Consider the following 19334-nt stretch of genomic DNA (forward strand, 5'->3'; position numbering starts at 1 on the left):
CTAAAGCGGGGACACGACAATAAAACATGGCGCACTGTTAATGCTTGACCACAAGGGCACTGCGGGGCCGGGTCACCGGAGAGCAGGTAGCGGTGGCTAAACCGGCAATGCCCAATCCGCAACCTGGTCAGAAGGACCTCTTCTTGCCGAGATGGTCGGGAGGAGGATGTCCAAGCAGTTGGGAGCGGCTTTACTGCCCGGAGCTTGTTTCCTTGGAGGGATGACCAAGCATCCCACCACAACGACACAAGCCTCTTACAAACAACCCCACGAACGTCAGATGACGGGACACAATGGGAGGCTGGCCGAGGCAGGACGACTGCAGCCTTGGCTGCAGCATCTGCAGCCTCATTCCCAGCCACTCCTACATGTCCGGGAACCCACAGAAAGCTGACAGGAGAACCATTATCAGCGAAAGAATGGAGGGACTGCTGGATCTGTTGCACCAAGGGATGGACCAGATAGGGAGCTCCAAGGCTCCGAAAAGCACTGAGGGAATCAGAGCAGAGTACATACGATGAATGGCGGTGGCGGCGGGCATACTGAACGGCCTGATGGAGAGCAAAAAGCTCGGCCGTAAAGCTGGAACATTGGTCGAGGATCCGGTATTTAAAGGTGACGGCCCCGACGACAAAGGCACAGCCGACACCATCGTCAGTTTTGGAGGCATCGATGTATATAAAGGTGTGACCGGCAAATCGAGCACGAAGTTCGACAAACCGTGAACAATACACTACAGCCGGAGTACCCTCCTTCGGGAGTGAGCTGAGGTCGAGATAAATATGAACCGGAGCCTGGAGCCAAGGTGGTGTCGGTCTCTCATCCTCTCTGAAGGTGGTAGGGAGGGCAAAATCCAATTGTCGAAGCAGGCGACAGAAGCGGACTCCAGGGGGCAGCAGGGCAGAAACATACAACCCGTACTGACGGTCGAGAGAATCGGCGAAGAAGGACTGATAAGAGGGGTGGTCGGGCATTGACAACAGCCGGCAGGCATACCGACACAGCAGTACGTCACGCCGGTAGGTCAATAGTAATTCGGCAGCTTCAGCATAAAGACTGTCGACAAGACTAGTGTAGAAGGCTCCGGTCGCAAGACGTAACCCCCGATGGTGGATGGAGTTGAGACGGCGTAAGAGGGATGGCCGAGCAGACGAGTAGACGAAGCTTCCATAATCCAGCTTCGATCGGACTATGGACCGATACAAGCGAAGCATGACAGTGCGATCTGCTCCCAAGATGAACCACTAAGAACTCTGAGGACATTAAGAGAACGTGTACAACGGGCCGCCAAATAAGAGACATGCGGAGACCAACAAAGTTTCCTGTCCAATGTGAGCCCTAGAAGCTTAGTTGTTTCCATGAATGGGAGAACAATGGGGCCGAGATGTAAGGATGGCAGAAGGAACGCTTTATATCGCCAAAAGTTGATACAAACCGTCTTCTCTTCAGACAACCGGAAGCCATTTGCCACGCTCCACGAGTATAGGCTGTCTAGACAACGCTGAAGGCAGCGCTCCAGGAGGCATGTTCTCTGGGCACTGCAGTAGATCGCAAAGTCATCAACAAAGAGAGAGCCTGAGACATTGGGTGGAATGCAATCCATAATTGGATTGATCGCGATGACAAAAAGGGCTACGCTCAAGACGGAGCCCTGAGGCACTCCGTTCTCCTGGAGGAAGACGTCGGACAATACGGAACCCACATGTACCCTAAACTTTCGATCCGTTAAAAAGGAATCAATAAAAAGGGGCAGGCGACCGCGTAGGCCCCACCTGTGCATAGTGCGGAGTATACCTCCTCTCCAACAGGTATCATAAGCCTTCTCCAAATCGAAGAACACGGCTACCGTTTGGTGCCTTCACAAAAAATTGTTCATGATGAATGTCGACAAGGTCACAAGCTGGGCAACAGTGGAGCGGCGGCGATGAAAGCAGCATTGGACATTGGTAATTAGCTGTCGAGATTCAAGAATCCAGACTAACCGAGCATTAACCATGCGCTCCAACACCTTACAGACACAGCTTGTAAGAGAAATGGGGCGGTAACTAGAGGGAAGGTGTCTATCCTTCCCGGGTTTGGGTATAGGAACAACGACGGCGTCACGCCAATGCATGGGGACCTGACCTTCGGTCCAGATGCGATTGTAGGTACGAAGAAGGAAGCTTTTGCCCGCCGGAGAAAGGTGTGCCAGCATCTGAACGTGAATGGCATCTGGCCCCGGAGCAGTGGACCGGGACAGTGTAAGCGCACGTTCGAGTTCCCGCATAGTGAAGGGGGCATTATAAGTTTCCAGATTCAGCGAGTGGAAGGAAGGTCGCCGAGCCTCTTCTGCCTCTTTCCTGGGAAGGAAGGCAGGGTGGTAATGGGCGGAGCTCGAAACCTCCGCGAAAAAGCGGCCAAAGGCGTTGGAGACAGCCACAGGATCAACAAGGACCTCATTACCTGAGGTCAGGCCAGGTACCGAGGAGTGGGCCTTAATGCCAGACAGCCGGCGCAGGCTACCCCAAACGACGGAAGAGGGAGTAAAACTGTTAAAGGAGCTGGTGAAAGAGGCCCAACAAGCTTTTTTGCTGTCTCTGATGACTCTACGGCATTGCGCTCGGAGTCGTTTGTATTCTATACAATTCGCCAACGTAGGATGGCGGCGAAAGGCGCGTAAAGCACGTCGTCGAGCACGGATAGCGTCCCTACAAGCCTCATTCCACCAGGGGACGGAAACGTGACGTGAAGAGGTAGTATGAGGAATGGAACATACGGCAGCATTGACGATAACAGCCGTGAGGTATTCGACCTGACTGTCACAACTGAGAAAATCGTGGTCCGGAAAGGTCGCCAGGGAGGAGTAAAGTCCCCAGTCAGCTTTCGGTATGTTCCAGCTCGAAGGACGTGGGGATGGGGTGTGGTGCAGGAGATGAACGACACAGGGGAAGTGGTCGCTCGAATAGGTGTCAGAAAGGACATACCACTCGAACCGACGGGCAAGAGTGGTACAACAGATCGAAAGGTCCAAGTGGGAGTAGGTATGAGTAGAAACCGAGAGGAAAGTCGGGGCGCCAGTATTGAGGCAGACAAGATTGAGATGGTTGAAGACATCCGCCAAGAGTGAGCCTCTTTGACAGGATGCAGGAGAGCCCCAAAGGGGATGATGGGCATTGAAGTCGCCAAACAATAAAAACGGCGGAGGAAGCTGAACAATCAGGTGCATCATATCAGCCCGACTAACTGCTGATGACGATGGAGTGTAGATGGTACAAACTGAAAAAGTAAAAGCAGAAAGAGTAATACGGACAGCTATTGCTTGGAGTGGGGCGGTCAATTGGATGGGATGGTAATAGACATCGTCCCGAATGAGCAACACGTCCCCACCATGAGATGGGATACCGTCCACAGGGGTGAGGTCATACCGCTCCGAGGTATAGTGGGTAAAGGCAATACGGTCAGTTGGGCGCAACTTGGTTTCCTGGAGACCAAGGACGAGCGGACAGTGCAGGCGGAGGAGCAGTTGTAATTCCTCCCGATTAGATCGAATAACTCTTATGTTCCAATGTAACAAGGCCATCGCTAGTCAAAAAAAGAGGGGGAACGGGACGGGGGGAGAGCTGGTCACCTCGACGGCCGCGGAGTGCCAGGTTTCGAGGGAACAACGCTACAACCGGCAGGAGGTGGATCCTGCTCCATCGAGTCGTCGCCAGCTGCGGCCGCTGTCCCGGGTTGTGTAGGAGGGGCAGCATCATTTGCCGACGAGAGGCCAGCTGAGCGCCTGGCAGCAGAGCGTCCCGGCGAAACTGAGGACGGCTGGGAGCAGCGACTCACGGATGGAGCGTCAGACAAAAAGCGCCGGGGTGGAAAGGGGGATAGAGACTACTTCTTGGAGGCCTTCTTGGAAGTCCGAGGAGGCACAGGGATGGTGGGCTGGACCCGAAGGTCTCCACGCGCGGGGTCCGTTTTGGAACGCCAGACCTCAGAAGCTGGGGTCCGGAACGTTTCCCCAATGGACGCCTGAGAAGAGGATCGCTTCTCAGGCGGCGGGGGGGGGGGGGGGGGGGGGGAGGAGGAGGAGGAGGAAGGGTGGCCCCTGGGGCAGAGGGGGCGGGGGCCGCGGGGGAGGAGGATTTGGAAGGGAGGGATTTGGGAGGTGGAGGCATAGACCCCGGCTGGGGGGAGGAGGTGGAGGGGGGACAGGATAGGGGTGAGGATACTGAGGAAGGAGTGGACACGACTGAGGCAAACGAAGTGGTCAACGTCATGGGATGGAGGCGGTCATACTTCTTCCTGGCCTCAGAATAAGAGAGACTATCCAAAGTTTTGAGTTCTTGAATCTTCTTCTCCTTCTGATAAGCGGGGCAGTCTAAGGATCTAGGCGAGTGGATGCCAGGACAATTAACGCACTGAGGTGGTGGGGTGCATGTATGTTCCTCACGAAGAGGACATCCACAATCGCCACAAAGGGGCTCAGCCTCACACCGTGACAACATGTGCCCAAAGCGCAAACACCGAAAACAGCGCATAGGAGGTGGGACGTAAAGTCGCACGTCGCACCAGTAGCACATCACCTTTACCTTCTCCGGGAGAACATCCCCCTCGAAGGTAAGGATAAAGGCCCCGGTGTCGATGCGACGGTCTTTGGGGCCGCGCTGGACTCGCCGGACGAAATGCACGCCTCGGCGCTCCAGGTTGGCCCTGAGCTCCTGATCAGATTGCAGCAGGAGGTCCCGATGAAAAATAACCCACTGCATCCTATTCAGTGCCAGATGCGGGACAATGGACACTGGGATGTCCCCTAGTCGGTCGCACGCCTGGAGCGCCGCCGACTGTGTGGCGGAGGTGGTCTTTATAAGAACGGACCCCGAACGCATTTTACTAAGAGCCTCGATTTCCCCAAAGATGTCCTCGATGCGCTGAACAAAGAACATGGGCTTGGAGGTGGCGAACGTCCCCCCATCGGTTCGAGAACAGACCAAATAGCGGGGGAAGTACTTCGCCCCAAGCCGGCGGGCCTGTCCCTCCTCCCATGGAGTGGCCAAGGGGGAAAGGGCAGGAGAACCAGAACTAGAAATGGTACCTTTTCTTTTGAAAGATTCGGCCGCAGAGCGACCTGATACATGTTGACGTTTCATCTGCGAAACGTCCGCCCCGATACCACCCACTCCGACCAGGGGCTCTCCCCGCGGGCACCACCCAGCCTCAGCGAGGGCCACCTGGCAGGATGACCGTTGCCGGGAGTCCTGATGCCCCAAGGAGACGAGCATCTACTCCTTGGCCGACGTGGGGAAGGTGCAGCTCAGGTATCGGCAGTAAAATCCCTGTGTTGTCAGGGGGCTACAACCTAGAGGGTACATGATGACCCCACCACAACGGGCTGGCTACCGTGCCGGATTTCGGGTGCCATGGAAAGTCCATCATGATCGTAGGTGCAGATGGGGACGCACTATGGGCGTAACTTGTACAACCCATCAGGCGTTTAGGCCCAATTTGAAGAATAGTGGGTATGGTTACAACGCCGTTACAATGCTGAGTGCCAAGGTCTTAGTGCACTGAGGACCAGTGGTACACCACGTAAGGCATCCTTCCCCAAAAGGCTCATACTTCTGTAGAATTTTGAAAAATGGAGGGCAAACCCCAAGGGGGACCATCACATGGAAGGCCGAAACGGTTGAAACTCCTTTTAGTCGCCTCTTACGACAGGCAGGTATACCTCGGGCCTATTCTTACCCCGGACCCGCAGGGGGTGCAACAGTAAGCAACTGACCCCGAAATATCAATCAAAATTATTTATTACGTGCCAAGCAGCAATCAGCATACACAGTAACCATATGTACATATCATGAAAGTGGATGTGTTTTATATCACCTCCTAAACCACTTTTTCGAATTCAACCAAGCCAGGTACACATATTGCGTACCATCTACACTAAAATGGAGGTGGGCAGCATGACGTGGAGAGAGGAGGGGAAGGAACAGATAGAGAGGTGTCAGGAACAGATGGACAGGGAGAGGGCAGCAGATGAACAGAGATGGTTGGCTGATTGAATGATTAAAGGGACAAAACTAATAGGTCATCCATCCCTTCTTCCTCAAACAGGCAGGCAGGTCTACATGACTGTAGGTAATGCAGAGCCTACCACACACAATCCAGAGGAAGAAAACCCCAATGTATATGAAAGGTTAGTGAAACCAATATAAGAGACAGAGAAAAAAGGGAGGCAGAGAATAAAAGACAGGCTTGAAACCCCATTTAGGGAGCAGCCGGAAGCACCAGAGAGCAGACTGCAAAGAGGGGACACATCCAACAGTCCTCACCACTTACCAGAGGTACTCTACTCACAGTGCCTAGGAAAGACTAGCACCACAGACAGGACAAGATAAGTACAGAGAAAAAAGATTAATTCGTCTAACAAACCATGCAAGAGGGGGGAAAAGAGTAAATTAGCAGGTAGGGTGAAAATCGGGCTGAACCACCAAGCCCAGAAACTACAGACTGGTCTGGGCAGAGGAGGCAACAGAGTGTTCTGCCAACCCCTCAATGGGCTGATAAGCTTAAGTTGCCCTCCCTTAAAGAGAACAGTAAAAGCCCTCCTCATTAATAAAACATAAAAGTCAGCTACTGAGGCATCATCTCCTAACACCAGGGGTAGCATGTCAGCAAGATTCTGCCACAGGGTGCTAGGTTGGACAGTACAGCAAAATGTAGACCACTGTTGAATGGGAATGAAGTCAGCGGGGTGGCACTGGAGGAGATGACCGGGAGTCAGCCAGGTACGGCTGATGTGGACCTGGCAAAGGATGGTAGAATCCTTGTGAGAGGCCTGCATGGAGTACCTCCACAGATTTGTAGTCTCCTTTATCACTGGTAGTTTGAAGTCAGAGCCATCCATTCACAGGTTCCTAAAACTTGATGGTATATTACCAATCAGAGTTCTGTTTCCAGAATACTGATCACCAGAGCTGGTTTACTGGTAGCCAATTCGAACAAGCTATCACCAAGTTCATTCCCAGGGATCCCAACATGACCCAGAGTCCAAACAATGGTCACTGAGCATCCACATTGCTCAGGGGCATGCTTGGAATACTGGTTAGCAATGACCAAGGGATGCTTAAGGCAATACTGGCTGAGAGCTTTCAAACAGGTCAAGAGGTTGCTACAGATGAGGATGCACCCACCAGTGGAGGAAAGGACATTCTCAAGACAATCTGAGGTAGCTACCACCACTACAGCTTCTGGGAAGGAAGTCAGTTCAGTATACCTGTGACAGAGTAAGCAAAGTCCATGTGATCAACAACCATCAAGAAATCAATATAGACTACTGCTGAATTCCAGGATGTACAAAGGATGGAGAAAAATGGGTGGCAGAGGGCCTCAGGAGAGACCGTGTCTTTAAGACCTCATGATGGGTCAAGACAAAGCTGTGACCAAGGGTTGCCCACAGAGGTGTATGTGAGTGGGCCCAGAGGAGAGGTGCAGGAAGAAATAACTGGAGTCCAGAGGAGAGGGACAGGATGGGGATTGCGATCATAATCCCTGATCTGGGCCACCATTGTGGAAGATGATTTGCTGTGTTTGGCGTTAAAAACATAGGTAGTGTAACAGAGAAGCTGTTCTTGGCACCTGATACACAATGAATGGACCCCAGCCTCCATGAGTAATCCATCCACAGCACTAGTTTAAAAGGCTCCTGTTGTAAATCAAACCCCTCAGTGGTGTATCAGATCCACTATCCACAATGCTTAGGGTGATGCCGAAGCATATGCCAGACTTCCATAACCAAGACAGAGTTGTATCATAGCTTAGTAAAGCTGCAGAAGGGTAGTGCACTATGCACCCCCTGCTGGTGTTACTCAGGCGTCAGTCTTCTGAGGTGCAGCAAGCACTTTCTCTTACACTAGCAAAGATTGTGAATTCATGTCTACTAAGAATCAAAGAGCAGTCCTAAAACGATGCAAGTTCCTGCCACATTGAGTAGTTCATCATCAAGATAAAGTTCTGATTGTGGATGAACCATATGACTGACGGAGAACAATGACATGAGTCTTGTCAACTGAAAACCAAAAGCCATAGGTGAGTGCCCATGACCATGTCTTTCATATGGTGCCTTGCAGTCTGCATTCAGTGACACCCACACTGTAAAAGAAATAGTAAGAGGCAGAAGTAGTCAACATACGAGGAGGGTGATCTGATGACCCCACAGTTGGAGGTGACTATTGATGGTTCGTAGAATGACAAGGACACTCAGTACAGAGCCCTGCAGAACTCCATTCTCTTGGATATGGGGAGTGTTGTGGGAAGCACCAACTTGAAACTGGAAGATACACTGTGACATGAAATTCTAGATAAAAATTGGGAGTGGATACCACAGACCACATTCATTTAAGGTAGCAAGGATATGATGTGACCTCCTGGTGTCATACAGCTTTTGCATGTCTAAGAAGATGGCTATAATGCATTGACATTGGGCAAAAGCTGATTGGCTGGCAGACTGCAGGGAAACCAGATTATTGGTAGTGGAAGAGCCTTGGCAAAAACCACCCTGGGACAGGGACAGAATTCCCTGAGACTGAAGGAGCCACACAGCTGCCAGCTCATTGCACATTCAAGCAATTTACGGAGAACATTGGTGAAACTTACTGGGCGATAACTGACCATCTCTAAAGGATGCTTACCCAGTTTCAGCACTGTGGCAATGATGCTTCGTAATTGTTGCGATGGGAACTGACCCTAGCTCCAGAACCAGTTAAAGATGACAATAATATTATACTGACATTCCACTGATATTTATTGGTCCTGTGAATCAAACATTGTACAGGTAGGTTACGTATTTTGTTTGTGAGTGTGAGTGTGTGTGTTTCTCAATCAACATGCCAACACTTTCGTTTGGTAAGTTACATCATCTTTGTTTTTAGATAAACATTGTACAAACGCACATAATGATATAGGACACATCAAATGATTGCAATAAAGTTTAACAGAATACTGTTTTATGTTTTCCAGTACATAGCAATATGAGTCTAACATGTGGGAATAACATTTCACAAAGAAACAAAAAAATTTTACACATATGCATTTCTTACTTTCAGCCTTGATTATACGAACACACCCATATATGTTATAGACCACATATAAGACACAGATAATACACAGATAAATCTACATGCACACTCTTATTATTTTGGCCATAATTGTAAAAACTATTTAGATTTTTCACATATTTACATTGTAGATAAATATTCATCAACACTATAGTAGTAATTCTGTTGCAAGTAGTCACTCACTGCAGTTTTGAATATATGCACGCCAGTTATTGCTTTAATTTTTTTAGGTAGTTTCTTATACAGCTTTTTCCTGCTTGCAAGGGTCCTTTTTGTTATAGTGTTGTATTTGAAAATTGCATATGTAAATCTTGATTATTCCTTGTGTTGTATCAATGGATACTTTGGTTTTTTGGTCAATCTTGCTATTTTCATCTACAATTTTCCTCATAAATATTATTGTTTCTAGGATAAATAGGAATGGTAATTGAAGAATATGAAGGTTTTTAAATAAGTGTTTGCATAAAGATCGAGGTGCTGTGCCTTCCATGGCTCTTATAATTTTTTTTTTTTTTTTGTGCAATGAAACACCTTTTGCTGGGTGACGAATTTCGCCAGCAAATTAACCCATATCTTAGTAGTGATTCTGCTTGGGCATAGTGCACATTTTTTATGACTTGCATTGATGTGCATCCAGCAAGAATTTTTATGCCATAATAAATGGTATTTAATTTATTGCATAGGTGTTGTGTGTGTTTCTGCCATCTTATGTCATCCTCAAGCCAAATTACCAGAAATTTGGTACTATTTACAATATCAAGATTTTTGTGTAACAGTCTTTACGCACTCATAACCTGGGCCTCTGACGCCAACATTTTCTAGCTTTCTAAGCAACAGACCAACATTAATGGTGTCAAATGCTTTTGAAAGATCTAGGAATATTGCTGCTGTGTGTTCTTTTTCATCTGATGCAATTAAAGCTTCATTTAAAAAATCGATAATAGCTGTCTCAGTGGATTTACGTTTTCGGAAAGCATGCTGCGTAGCTGAGAAAAGTTTATTTTTTTCAATGAAATCTACGAGTTTTTTATAAAAGGTTTTTTCAATTATTTTAGAAAAAACAGATTGTAGGGAGACTGGCCTATAATTTGTTATACCTGTTTTTCACCCATGTTGTACAATGGCTCCCTTTCTGGGAGGATTCCCTTACAAAGTGAACTATTACATATGTTTACCATGGGTCTAACTACTAAGGGTGCACATGTTTTAATGATATGGTCTCGTATGTTGTCAGTACCAGAGGAAAATTTAGAGTTTAGCTCCCCTATTGTTTTTAGCATTTCCTGTTCATCTGTTGGGTGTAGGAAGAGAGACTTGGTACTAGGAATAGTTTTAATCTGATTTTCACTGGCAGCATGTTGAAAGGTTTGCTTCACCAGAATATCAGCTGTCTGAGAGAAATATTAGTTAAAATATTTTGCAATCTGCTAGGGATCAGATATAACAGAAGAGTTTTCTTTCAGTTTGATATTATGGTATTATCTCCATTTTACTACTGTTTCATGCCTTACAATGTCCCATGTGGCTTTTAATTTATTTGCCATTCTTTTTGTTTCATTTATGGCTGTAGTTAAAATCTTTTTGTAATTCTTAAAATAGGAATAAAATTCTGGGGATGTGATGTGCTATATAGATATTTCATAAAGTAATCTCTTTTTCTTCGCAGATGTTTGTATCCCTGTTGTGACCAATTTTATTTTCAGATCCTTTTTTTGACTGTCTTTTTATGGAGCAGAAAAATTCAAAATGACAGCTAAAACTATTTAGGAGTTTGTTGAACTTATCATTTGTACTTTTACATTCATACATGTCTTCCCAAGTTTCTTTACTCAGACAGTTAAGGAAGTGTTGTATATTCTGGTCATTATACTTCCTAGATGTAGTTGTTAAGACATTCAGTTGAACCAAACTGTTTTCCTATTCTTATACTAATTTTTTGGGCTGTATGGTCCTCAAAGCCTGTATTGTGGGTTTGAGTTGAATATTTCAATGGCACATTTGTAAATATTTGATCAAGGATTGTGGCTGAGGCTTTTGTTATGTGTGTTGGTGTTTCTATAGTAGCCTTTAAATTGAAAATTGCTAAGAGTTTCATTAAAGCAGTTTTTTCTTTGGCCTCAGGTGCAAAGTCAGTGTTGAAATCCCCACATATAATTAGTTTTCTATTTTTTTGTGTAGTCTTGTGTAAGATATTTTCAAGGTTCTTTAACACGATGTTAATATTGCTAGTTGACACCCTGTATAGACAAATTATGGCAATTTTTTTCATCCACGATTTCAATTCCATGTACTTCAATATCTTTCTCTATGAATTATTTTTCTATGAAAGGCATACATTTAACATTTATGCTATTTTAACATAAATGTGACTACCACCATCTTTAACCAATTTCCAACAAAAATAACTACCCAATACAAAATTTGGAATGTATACCATATGAAGTTTCTCTTTGTCAAGCAAAATGTTCAGTAAAACATCATACAGAAGTCTTTTTAATGTCATTTTCTAACAAAATACAAAATTTGTTTCCTTTGTTGGACAGCAATTGTACATTTTGATGAAATACCGTCAAGTTTGGAGTTAAAAACGAGTTATGAAACTTACTGTCCTTGTACTTGTATTTATATTGGAATTTCTGCCTGGAAGATACTTTTTATTTTCAATTTTCACTTTTTAATTTTCACCCCCTTCATATGGTATCAGTTTCTTTTGTTCTTCATGATTTTACAGATGTCTGTAATCATTTTACTGAAATTCATTGAGCCTAGTCTGTTTAAATGCACACCATCCTTTCCCAAGCATTTGCCACTTAAAAATTTGTTGGGTTTAACAAATATCGTGCCGAGTTCGTCACACTGTTTCCTGATAGCACTGTTTATGTTGTTTATATAAGAACTGTTTACTGACCTTCTGTGCAGAATTCCACTTATAACCAGTCTTGAGTTTGTGTACAATGCTTTTGGCTGAACAAATGATGTTTCTTGTCTCACTTAGAATTTCTTCCTGAGTGCTGCTTTGTATTGAATTCATCACAGAGTGATTAAATACACCATTGTAATTGGTCATTGGATCCTTTCCATTTTTAGTGGTAGATTGTTTTGCACTTTAGAGATTTTTAAAATGTTTGTTCAGCTAATGAGGTCAGATACCACGGCGAACATCGATTTCACAGTTTGGTGAAATTACATTTTTTTGTATACAGTTGCCAATAACAAAGAATTCATTTCGTTAATCTGCTTTTGTGAAGAAATTTTACGTTTCACCCTTTAATTATATGTCACTGTTTATCAGGTGTATTTACTTACAGGTTTTCAACAGTTTAAAAACTCTGCATCTTTTTCGGTCGTATTTTTCCCATGAGAATTTTCAATGTTCCTTTTGCACACAAGATTGCACACAAGAATTTTCAAATTTTTTTTCTGTGTTTGGTACTGGATTTTCACAAACACAGGGTGCCAAACCACTTAGTAACTTCGCGTTTGCTTCCTTGAGACACACAATTCCACTCCTAAGCGATTCAATATCATTTTGCAGCAGTTTATTTCGTCCTTCAATTTGATCATACTTTCTAGGTTGATTGTTTCACTTCGTAAACGTACTGGGCATGTCCACAGAGAATCGTCGTTTACGAGTTTTAGATTTAACTTTTGCGCACTTTTCATGCACCCAGAAATTGCACTTTACGCGTAACATACCTTTCATAACACACTTGTTGCACTATTCACACAATGAATTCATTGTTTTTTCCCTTTTTGTGATAGAGCGATGTGTCGTTCCACTGTATACTGAGCGTCATATTTATAGAATAGGTGCTTCATCACTTGGTTGTGGATGAAACCTGGACCTGGGGCTGTATCAGGGCAAAGGGCTAGGACACTGACGAATTCCACTATGTGAATGGAGCTTTATTCATCTCCAGGTGGCATGTAGGAAAAGATATTGCTTTTGCTCCACCCATTGCTTGAGAACATGAAAGACACAAAGATAATTCTCAGATGCTGTGACTCGAGCATATGCAGAGTAGAATGTTCAGGAATCGTATCTGGGTCAGTGGAGACAGTGCAATTTCAAGGTAATAGCAGATACACCTTCTAGCATCTACTAGTATATGTAGGACATCTCATCTTAGGTCAAACCCACGAAAGAAAGGTGTGTGGTCCGATGGTTGAAACATGCAGCTCCCAGCATTCTTGTTTACATTGTTTTATCAGGTGGCAGTCCCGGGCACGAAGCCATTTAAAGTGGATGATATGCTCCATCGATTTGTGCCACTTACGGTGCTGGAGAGCTCAGCTGCTATTGCTAATGGCCTCTGTAGTTTCTGATTACTGCCGAGGTACTCTCATGTCAGGGCAGGCATGAGGAACAAGGGATTACTAAATCAGCTGCCAAATGAATGGCTGTAATTACATTCTAGACTGCCTTGTTGATGTCTCGAAGCCATGGGGAGTTAAGGCCGACAGCAAAGGCAAAAGCACTCCAGTCAGCAAAGTTGAGAGCCCCTCTGGGCACGCATCCAGGGTAGTGATGTGGAAGGAGGAACAGGAAGATATGAAACGGTCATTACCACACAGGTCATCATGAACATCCCAGCGGATGGGAGAAGCCAAGGGCTGCAAGTGGAAAGGTTAATGGCTGAGAAAACTCTGTGTGCCATGCTGAAGTGTGTGGGGGCATCAGTATTTAAGAGTCAAAGTTCAAGTTGTGCCAGTAAGTGCCAGCTAGTGATCGTGGTTAAGACCCACAAAGGGTTATGGGTGCTGAAATTGCCCAAGATTAGCAAAGATGGGGTGAGATGAGACACCAATGCAAACAATATATCGTGAGATGCTTCATCAGGAGGGAGGTCAAGACTGCAGACAGTACTACCCTGAAATGCACTTACCCCAACTGCCCAAAGGTGTATCTACAGGCAAAAGTTTGCTATAGAGTGTATCCAGAACACATGTGCAAACTCTGTTCCGGGTTCCACTGAGTGATGCAAACTGGGGCCTGAGCGGTTGCTGGAATCTCTGCCTTGGCCACAGGAGTTGAACAGGTGGGATCTGCTGGAGTGGAGGTCCACTGGAAGGTCCTACTCGGTGAAGCACTTTTCTTGTATTTCCTCTTCTTAGAGGATTTGATGATGGCAAGAACTTCTCTGAATCAGTTTCAGGTAAAAATGATGATCCTGAAGCATGGCGACCAACAGCCTGTGGATCCTTCAGCCACTTGCTGTCCAGTTGTAGACCAATGTAACCCAAGAATGAACTGTCCCTGAGGACCCATTCCTGGCAAGGGAAGCCAGAAGCAGCTTATTCATCTGAGGCTGGGGGTGGGGACAAATGTCCCTGGTGGATGGGAAGCAATTGATCCCCAAACAATCAGGGGGGGGGGGGGGGCAGGGATGGTTGAGTGGCCCTGAGGGACCACTACAGAAAGAGTAACATGCAGGAGTACCATCAGCAAAGTGGAAATATCTTTGTAGCTGTAGCATGTAACATTGTTGTAAATGCTGGGGAGGTATGGGGGGGGGGGGGGGGGGGCAACTGCTTGCACTTCATTTTGGCCTCTTTGTCAGTAGGTTTGTCCTGAGTCTTGTATTCTTCTATCTTCTTCCCTCTCTAGAAAATAGCATAATCTGGTGAGCAGAGAGTGTAGTAGAATGAGATTTTCACTCTGCAGCAGAGTGCATGCTGATATGAAACTTTCTGGCAGATTAAAACTGTGTGCTGGACTGATACTCGAACTCAGGACCTTTGCCTTTTGCAGGCAGAAGCTCTACAACTGGGCTACCCAAGCACGACTTACGACCCATCCTCACAGCTTTAATTCAGCTAGTACCTCGTTTCCTACCTTCCAAACTTTACAGAAGCTCTCCTGCGAACCTTGCAGAACTAGCACTCCTGGAAGAAAGGATATTACAGACATTGCTTAGCCACAGCCTGTGGGGTGTTACCTGAGTGAGATTTTCACTCTGCAGCAGAGTGTGCACTGATATGTAACTTCCTGGCAGATTAAAACTGTGTGCCGGACCGAGACTCATACTCAGGACCTTTTGCCTTTCGCAGGAAGTTCTCTACCAACTGAGCCAAGAAGTTTCATATCAGCACACAATCCGCTGCAGAGTGAAAATCTCATTCTTGAAACCCCCCCCCCCCCCCCTCCCTGGCTGCGGCTAAGCAATGTCTCCGCAATATCCTTTCTTCCAAGAGTGCTAGTTCTGCAAGGTTCACAGAACAGCTTCTGTGAAATTTGAAAGGTAGGAAACAAAGTACTGGCAGAATTAAAGCTGTGAGGATGGGTCATGAGTCGTGCTTGGTAGATCACTTGCCCACGAAAGGCAAAGGTCCCAAGTTCGAGTCTCAGTCCAGTAAACAGTTTTAATCTGCCAGGAAGTTTCAGGGAGTGTAGTGCTTTCCACCAGTGGACACAAATGGGGTGAGAGGCACATGGGTCATTTGCATGCAGTACTCATCCACAATCTCTACAGATGAGGCTCGTGTTGCAATGCGAAGACATGCCCAAATCCAGACACTTAACCGCCACAGATAATAGGGGTGGAGTAGGTTAGAAGTGGAGTAAATATATAGCCAGGTGAAGCCTAGTAGTCAACTAGTTTTCCTTAAATAAAAGTTCCTTCATTATGAAAAACAATGCCATATCTTTATTGTACAAAGTAAGAGATCATGACAACTTTGTTTCTCTCCAGTGTCACAGTCACAGTAGTGATGTGGTGAATTATGGAGGCTATATAAGTTACAAATTTATGTTATTTTACATTTCAATTAAATTGTGAATTTGTTCTAAATCTGTACAAATAAAAATAAATTTAATCGTTTTGCTTGCACCACTAGCAAGCCTTCAGAAGTCACAGAAAACAACTCACATATATGCCATCTGGACACATGGTTGTTGTACTAGTAATCCTAAATTAAAGAGAAATTTTCCATGATAATGAACAGGCACAAGGAATGATCTTTGACGTAAAACGCAGTGACCACTTGTTTTATGTGCAGTAGACTAAAAATTCGCAACTGGTTTACTCTCCACCACTTTTCCTAGTCAAATGATCCAATGACACAGCCACACCCTTGGTACAATTATATATGTCAGTGAATGTCTAGATATGCCCCCAAAGTTAAGTTTACAACAATTTCCCTCTTGTTACATCAGAATTTGTTCTTCCATGATTGAAATCTCCTACCTGATGTGTGAACTTTCTCTGCATCCACCATATCCAGTATCACAAATTTATACCTACACAAGCAGTGGCACAACAAATTAAGTTTTTGGGCCATGATTCTCTTAGCATTTGCTGCAAATAAAATTAAAATAAAAAAGCTAATTGAGCAGTACAATGTGTGCGACAAATACAGCTCTTCTGCAGTGGCAGTATTAGCAGGTGCACAAATATATTTGTGTTAATAATTTTCTTTTACTGCATTTTTCTGTATGGAAACCAATATTTTCCAGTGTAAATAAATTGTTTATTCAAGAATAATTGGCACCCAATTTACTTGCATCGTAACAACATAATAAAATAGATTGTCATGTAATACGAAAAAAAGTAGAAACCATTTGAAGATTCTGGTCACCATTGAGCCACAAAAACCACCACCAGACGTAATGGCAGAGCCCAGCATTTGTCGAAACTTCCACAACAAAAAGCATTTGTCGAAACTTCCACAACAAAGTTCATCAGCTGATTCCTTTAATCCCACAGATATGGGCAATTATTTGGATATATTAGCATCAGGAAATTTTAGTGATGACATAAAACACAAGCTTTTCACAGCTCCAAGGAAACCTGATAAATTTTTTATCTTTCCTACTTCCGGGCACAACAATAGAGGATGCGTTGAATGCAGACAAGTGTACCATAATCACTTTGAACAGTATGTAATCTCCCCACGGAAAATTACCCTCTACCACGCAATAATTAATAATGGTCAACCAAATCATCCACATGTATTTACGTTTGAAAAGTATCTGATCAGATTTTCTAGTAATATATGCGCCGACAGCTCGTCGACGCCAAGGTATTTTTCTAGTACGTTTATTCTTTGGAACAACAGAGGTACAGAGATGTATGCTCCATGGTTATTATGGAGAGAGACAGGAACAGCTTCGGAAGTATCGGTTGGAAGATTGTCGGATTGCTAAAGGAGATTTATTTACTCTTCTTCGCGCTAAAGCGAGTTAGGAAAGTTTGTGCCGCTAGCGTGATAAGTAAAGAAGAAAAAAAAAACCTGTAAAAGAAAATTACATGAGACTTGGAACCAACAGAAAACGGAACATGTACGGAAATGGATTCAATATACAATTTTCTTCAGAAATAAGGTTTGTGACCATTTTATTCTAGAGTGAATGACGAATGAGTTCTCTGTCTGAAACATTGATGATTGTCTGGGCCCTGTAATTAATTGGGAAGTTTCAGCTGTGACGAAGAGAGCCTGCAATCTCTGAGTTTTTTATAAATCGTCCAAAAGGCTTCGCCCACATCTGTAATTTTAGATCTGTCGTAAACTGAACGAATTGTTCAAACGATCGATTTTCCCAACTGAATGCAGCGCTTAATAATAACAAATGTAAAGATCTTTTTCAGCAAGCCAGCCGCTGAACATTAAGACGAAGGGCTCCACCAGAGATTCTACTAGGCTGATTTCACGTAATTAATATTTTCAAACTGTACACAGATAAAGTACAGAGAGAGAGAGAGTGAATGGAATTCGAGAAATTACTCAGAATCCTCCATTAGCATAATTGTTTGTCTGTCTTTTCACGGATCAGCCTAATAAGAAAACACGAAGCCCTGACTTTATTGTACCGATTTATGTGTGAGGGTGAAAGAGTGATAAAGGCGACAGATACACTTCTGTACAGACAAAACATTACACCAAGTTAGCGGCAAGCTGCATTCATATAGACTTTCATCATTTACAGAGTAGAATTCATTATAAGTATCCATGGCTGATGTTCTCACAAGTTAAAATGGGCCTTCTTTGCATTAACTGTTCAACTTTTATGAATAATAAAATGGCTGGAGGAAAGAAAACCATTATCGTCAAGAAATTTGTGACTGAACCACTAACAAAGTTTGCAAACTTACTTGTGAAGATGGTGACCTTGAGACTCACTCTCAGCTCATGTACCATGTTGAAGTGTCAACAGATGCAAAATTATTTTTGACAAGAAGAGGAATGCAAACTTTATGCGATAAATCAACTGTCGAGACAGAGAATGAAAAGTATTAGGGAAAACCTATAACATAAACAATCATATTTTATGTAAAGCAAAATATTCCCCTGCAGGGCATAGAAATGATGCGAGTCTATTATAAAAAGAAAATTATAGTGAAAGTATAGTACATAACAAGGGAAACTTTAGAACTCTTCTACGATCCAGATTTGACACTGGTGACTTGCAACTGAAACATCACCTTGAGACCACTAAAGCGAATGCCACTTACATACATAAAACAACATGTAACTAACTTATTTCATGCTGTGAAACAGAGATGTTATTGAGAATATTGGAGGAAATCAAAGATTCTCGTTATTACAGCATAATCTTTGATGAGACTGCAGGCATAGCACTCATCGCCCAGCTGAGTTTAGCTGCAATATATGTTGATCATGATGGGGAATTACACGAAGATTTTTACATATCATTGACATCAATAAAGACAACGATTGCAGTGGGAACATCGACGAACTTCACAAAATTCCAGATGAAGTACATAGCACTACTGGTGAAGTATCAGGTACTAAGGTTCTAAGGAAAATGGAAAGCCTTTCTCTGTCCCTGGAGAGCTGTGTGGGTATAGGCTGTACAGTTGCTCAGTTAATACGTCAGAATTGAGAGGAGCTGTGGCTAGAATAAAAAAGAAAGCTATCAATGTGCAAGTAGCACTGTATCGAAGTCATCAGCTCAACCTCACCGTCTCTCACAGTTGAAAGTTGCAAGTGTGAGAAACTCACTTGGTACTATTGAAGAAGGAGTATCATTCTTTACAGCATCTAGCAAGCGGTTTGCAACCTTGAGGGCTACAACACTCACTGCAGTCACACTGTCAAATGAGATGGGTTGAGCAACATGATGCTGTTTTTCAATTCACAGTTGATCTCTGAACAGTTTGCAAAGTTCTTCAGGAAATACAGTGTTGGAGGGATAGAACAACGGCTGCAAAATACAATATTTTTCCTCAAGCTCTCTCTAATTGCAAGTTTCTTATCACAATCTTTACACTGAGTGATGTTATGGGTATA

General features: G+C 44.5%; 1 protein-coding gene across 8 annotated transcripts in view; it reads right to left on the reverse strand.

Annotated features, from left to right (window-relative positions):
• LOC126442754 (zinc finger protein 724-like) overlaps positions 1-19334 on the reverse strand; it is a 119933-nt gene that overhangs the window by 75600 nt on the left and 24999 nt on the right. The gene's annotated exons all lie outside the window — the stretch shown is intronic.

The sequence above is a fragment of the Schistocerca serialis genome, unplaced genomic scaffold, assembly GCF_023864345.2.
Source record: "Schistocerca serialis cubense isolate TAMUIC-IGC-003099 unplaced genomic scaffold, iqSchSeri2.2 HiC_scaffold_1402, whole genome shotgun sequence".
NCBI lineage: Eukaryota > Metazoa > Arthropoda > Insecta > Orthoptera > Acrididae > Schistocerca > Schistocerca serialis.